Genomic DNA, 6,225 nt, shown 5'->3' with positions numbered 1-6,225 from the left:
AATGTGGTCTGCAAACTTGCTAAGGGTGCACTCAACGCCTTCATCCAGGTTCAAAGATATTGAACAGGACCGGACCCAGCACTGAGCCCTGGGGAGCACCACCTGTGACCGGCTTCCAGCTGGAGTTAACTCAATTTACCACAACTTTTTGGGCCCAGCTGCTCCTGGTGGCTCCAAGAGGCAGGGAGCTCTAGGAACATGCCTTAAACACTTCCCCTTGACAAATGTGACAGGGAAGCTTTTGCACGCATCATTTGCTACTTGAGCAAACCATCAGACATAGATGCTTGGTAACACCTGCAAATAATTGATATAGATGGTCACCAAAACTTCTGGTGGTTGCATGCACCTGAGGAAAGAAAGAAATTGAGGGGGTTCCATCACAGGCATGGCATTTCTGCTCAGAAATTAAGAAAAAAAAAACCCCAACAGTCAAAAATATAACAAGCAAAGCTGTGACTTTTCCAATTTTAATGAAAAATCCCAGATGGGATCTTAACCACCCAAGGTGGTGGTGAAGAACTACTCATGCATGTTTTTGAAATAAAGGTTAAATGAGTTTTAGAGAAATGCTTCAAATTAAAAACCATGGGTTTTACATATGTCACGACTTTTGTTTTCCTTTCATCATGAAATTAAGGCTGATTCTCTGACGCAAATTAATAACAGTACGACCTCCCAGAAAATTAGCAACCCTCAAAACAGCTGCCTTATTTTATCTATTTATTTTTTTATTTTTGTCACACGAATGAAGCTTCAAAGCACTGGAATGACACACCGAGAACTATTTACTACCATTACAAAATAAAAACATGCTGGTACATATATAGAGATCATCGAATCATGGAATAGTTTGGGCTGGAAGGGACCTTAAAGATCATCCAGTTCCAACCCTCTTGCCATGGGCAGGGACACCTCCCACCAGACCAGGCTGCCCAATGCCCCATCCAACCTGGCCTTGAACACCTCCAGGGATGGGGCAGCCTCAGCTTCCCTGGGCAACCTGTGCCACTCCCTCACCACTCTCATTGTGAAGAATTTCCTCCTTCTGTCTCGTTTAAATCTGCCCCTCTCCAGTTTAAACCTATTCCTCCTTATCCTATCACCACCAGCCTTTGTAAACAGTCCCTCTCCAGCTTTCTTGTAGGCCCCCTTCAGGTACTGGAAGGCGATGAGCTTTGCATTGCATACAAAGGGCTGGTGCATGTATTTTTAGTTTAGTAATGAGAGGTCAGGTAGTAGCTCTGTGTTTCCATATTGTTTTTTTTTTTTCTCCATTCTTGCAAGAATCTTTAAGCATAGACTCATACATTCCTGGAAAAGCCTTAATAGCTGCATCAAAAAATTATCATTATGGCAGGATATTTCAAATATCCTTCGTAGTTTTGTGTTGGTTTAGGCCACGTTCCCAGCATAACTCAGAATTTCCTCCAAAACAACTCAAATTTAATATTCTGCCATCATGAGCCCTTAGGTGTTGCTCAGGAAATTCACACATAGCTTAGGGTTTGGATTATATTTCCTCCTCCTCCTCCAAATCACAGGACCACAGTTCAGTGATCCTTTGAAGCAGATGGCCTATCAGCAGTGAAGGTTTTGAAGATTGCTTTTCTCTGGCTATATGCTCTGTGCATTCTCTAAATTTCTAGGATTTATGGTTTTGAGACTTTCCATTTACTGTCAAATTTAGTTGAAACTGACTGCGAACCAATGGTTTGCCAGCACTTACACTGGTTTGCTGCTGCTCTGCTGTTGTACCCTCTTGATACTACTTATGCCACCAGAACATAAAAAGGAAATAAAACTCGTACCACCATTATGGCAGTTGAATTTGGCAGAGGGGGCAAATGCACCAGGTCATCACTTTCCCACAGTCATCAAAGACTTGGGGCTCCTCTGCTTGAGCAGAAGCTGCCGGTTCTGCATCGGCACACAGACAGTGTTGATTAGTGGGGGCCTATTTACAGAGTATAGAGGGTCACTAATGCTACCACCCTTGGTGTGCCCAGTTCTACCAGAAAGGTTGTGCCTGGGCTCTCAGTAATGGTGACAGCACTCTGGATAGGCAGGTTGTTCTTATCACTGAGAGAAATGTTGACTTTCTCCTGCTTTATAACGAGGAAGCCATTCTTGGAAGTAGTCCCCAAGGAATAAAAACTCTTCTTCAAGCAGGTGGGCATTTAAGAGATAAAGAAGCATATGGTTAATGAGACATAACTGTACTGTTGGTTTGCTTCAGCGGCACTTTTGCCTGCTTGATGTTTAGTAGATGTCAAAGTATTTTCCTGAGTTGGGTTAGGGATGACGTGCTTATGTTTGTGCTTGGAAGTGTGGAGACCACCCTCAGATTAACTTCTTGAGCAAGAATATATAAATACAGCAGGTATTTTTTTTTTTAATTGATGCTGGAGCAGAACTTGTTTTGTTGCCTTATTCTCTTGGCTCAAAATGCATCTCCCATGTTACTTTGGCCTTCTGAGAAAGATGGCATTCGTTGTCATGCTGAGCTGTTTTCAGAAGGTGGCAGTAGCTTATTACTTGTATAAAATAGTTCTCTGCTAGATGGTTTGCCTAAGTGTAAATAAATACTTAATTTCACATTTCTCTACTGGTTCATTGTTACGAGTGCCTTAGACTTGCTTTAGGTTGTGGAGTTGCAAATCTAAATTGAAATTTAGTTAATAGTCATACTTAAGCTATTTTATTCCTGCCTATCCTCGAAGTGAAATTTTGGGATGGTTTGATTTTCAAGCAGAGGGCATTAGAGATTCATAAAGATATTTGTCAAGTCTTAATTCTTTTTTGCTCTCCAAAGGATACATGCACGTACAACAGTTCATTGTCCGAAACATGCACTTCACAAGACATAGGACAGTTATAGAGACTGCTAGCTTTCTTTTCCAGAACTGGTGATTAGACGAAGCATATATGCTTTACATCCAAAAATACCTGGCAGAATAATACAGGGATTCAGAATTCATAAATATTCATGTTCCCAACCATCTGTTGATCAGTTTCAATCCCTATTCAAAATTCATAAATCACTGAAACTATGGGAGTAAGATATTAGTGCATCTGCTTTTCCTATAGAGACATTTTTTCCAGGCAAGAGAAGAACAGAGATCAAAAAAAAAAAGCAGGGGACAGAAAAGTAATGAAGTAGGATGGAAAGAAATTGAGAAGGTGGAGAGGGAGCAGGAAGGAAAACCAAAGTTACATCCAGGCTTCCCTATCTAAAGTGCTTTCCTATGGACTCATGTTTTCTTTTTCGTTCTAATATGTGTTTAGAAAAAGAAATGTCTTCCTTTTCATTTGATGTCTTCCAGATGCTCTGCAAACAGTAAACACATAACGCAAATGTTATCTGTGGAAAATGTGCCATCAGCATAATGCTGTCATTAAACACATTTTTTTTTTACTCCAGCTTGCTTATGAGGATCTGTGAGTAAACACCCATGCTAGATACAAATCGGCTTGGATGCTGGAATGGACTGCTGATTGACAGCCGAGTTTGAGCAATTTGCCCCTGAATGAATTGAAGTGATAACCTTTTCTTTTCAGCTTGAAGATTCAGGTTTCTGACCGTGAGAGTGAAAGCTGAGGCATTCAGCAGAAATTAAAGAGAGTAGGGTGGTAAATGTTAACAGTGAGAGTGGAGGAATTACAGGTATGCAACTCAGATTTTGTGGTTTGTCATTTTTTAATATTTCCTATCCATCCCAAGCAAAATCATGTAATGCTATGGCACCGGTGTTATGAAAACAGCAGGAGGAATTGTTTTTCAAACCCCTAAATAAAAAATGTAATAAAATAATGAAAAAGATTCATGTCATATTGATTATATGTACATCCCATGGAGATGGTAGTTAAAAAGGTAAGACCAGCTACAGCTTGAGATGGTTTTAGTCCAAGTATGGCAAACAGATTTCCTTGCCCTCTTTAAGAAGAGAAAAATAGCCAAGCTAAATCTTGGCAGTGTGTCTGAGTACGTATAATTTTGCTTGTTTCTACTGCTATATTAAACATCAGCGTACAAAAAGTGAGAGCTCTGCTAGCTGGTAAAGTGGAATACTACAAATAAAATCCTCTCCTTTCTGTATGCCTGACTATAATCGTGCCTAACACAAAACAAGTGTTTTTGTAAAACAGGGAAGGAGACAGAGAAAGAAGAAAAGGCATGACATTGTTTTTAGAGACCCTTTCCGACCAGCAGCAGTGGTAAGGATTGGGCTAGGAAAGAGACATCAGGTGATTACTTTAGCATTACGTTCATACATGCGATGATTGCTTCTCTGCCCAGATACTGCATAATTGGCTGCACAGCATTAGTCAGGCACCACGTGGTAGGAGAACAGACGTTCTAGCGGAAAAAGCACCAAGGCTCTGTTATGGAGATAAATCTTTATTTAAAGAACCCCTCCTTGTAAAGAACGAGGATGAGAAGGGGTGAGAAGCGGGGAGAGCCGTTTCTGTAAAGTGAATTTATTAATCGTGTTTATTACTTGATGTAAGGTGAAATTCACTGTGAGAAGAAAGGTCGCATAATGATTGCCCTCATTGCTGCTAATGTATAGGCATTACTAGGTTGAAATGACTGTTTTATCAAAATGAAAATCATGCTTGGATGTGAACAGGGAAAAGAAGAGAGGTAGGGTAAAGCTAAGCAAAGAAATCCTAGTATTGCTAACAGAATGGTACCACTGTTATCACACTTCTTAACTGGATCTTGGAAAAACATGTTTCTTTTTGCTTGGAATCCACCAAATGCTCCTTCAGCATCATTTGTAGCTGCTTCTTTGGGCGCAAAGGCTGTAAAGGTGAAGGACAGCTGTGCTTTTATTTTAAGAAATGATTCAAATACTTCTCTGGGAAAGGCAATACAAGAGCAGTACATTTGTAACTGGAATTTCAGCTGGTTCTGTGGAGATAAATTACCACTGATATACAAACAGTAAACCCCAAATGCAACATCCAGAGCCCAGGTTAAGCTAGGAGTAGAAAAAGTAATTTTCCTTGTAAACAGCCCCATTAGTAGAGAGAATCAAGATGGGTCAATATTATGCACTTATTTTACAGTCAGCATATTTTAACCTTTGAAGACACTTACTTTGGCTACATTTGTACTGGAGCAGAATGACTTGTGCTCCAAGGTGTTAGCTAAGCAAAGATTTGTATAATCTGTGTCCACCAGCTGATGAAAAAATTTGCTACTGCATATAGAAATTGTGGAAAACTATTTCATGTACTGGCTGAAAGTACATAACTGACAGGCTAAATCCTTTACTCTTGATTTCTTTTTTTGAAAAACACGAAGCTTTGATATTATGCTTAAAACTACAAAGGACAGCTTCCCAGAAGGAAAATATCTAGCTGAAAAATTGACTCATTGCTATTTCAGCCATGCATTCTTCTGTGGTATGGTATGTTGATAAAAATCAATCGGGTAATAAGCTCTTGAATAGTGAGTCCATGGAAGCTGGTGGCAGCCCTGATGTTGATCGATAATGTCAAGATTTTGCAATAGGTTACAAAAAAATAGTGGGCTCTGCAGATGCCGCTGAATTAGCGAATTAAATGGATGTGACAAACAACAGTCCTTTTTCTGTTAATGACTCCTCCTGATTTTTCATGTAAAGGACAAAAAGAAGCCAATTAGTTGATCATTAAGGGCAATTTTATAGAGAATTCTTCCTTTATATGCTATGAATTTAGCATGTTGCTCTTAAATAAACAGTTCTGAACTTTTCAGGGTTTCTTTATTTTTGGCAGTTTCTAAACTCTTGAGAAAATACAGAGCTCCAGATATGCTTGGAAGGGCAGTAGACTCTTCACATCTTTATTAATTCTACAGGAAAACAGAAATATAATGATGATAATGCTTAAGTTAATGGCAAGAGTAGAAATCATGAGCTCACTGGGCAGCTTAATTTGCAGTGGAAAAGTCAGCTGCCTTCACTGTCTTCTTTTTAGGGCTTCCTGTTAACCTTCATTACAAAATACAAAACTCACTTTAAACTCAAACCTACCTCTGTTTTCTTCCCAAGTTCTTTTGCTCTCTGTTTTTTCTTTTTTTTTTTTTGTTTGTGGTCTTTTTTCCTCTGGAGATGCTAAGCAGTAGAAATTACTCTTAACAACTATTATTGATAATTTTAACCCATTGTGGAACAGCTGATAGCTCTCCCAGTGATATTTCTTGAACGATTTCTTGGATAAGGTTTTGTCCTT

This window comes from Cuculus canorus, chromosome 3 (assembly GCF_017976375.1).
Source record: "Cuculus canorus isolate bCucCan1 chromosome 3, bCucCan1.pri, whole genome shotgun sequence".
NCBI classification, from domain to species: Eukaryota; Metazoa; Chordata; class Aves; order Cuculiformes; family Cuculidae; genus Cuculus; species Cuculus canorus.
Note: the sequence above shows the minus strand (reverse complement) of the source record.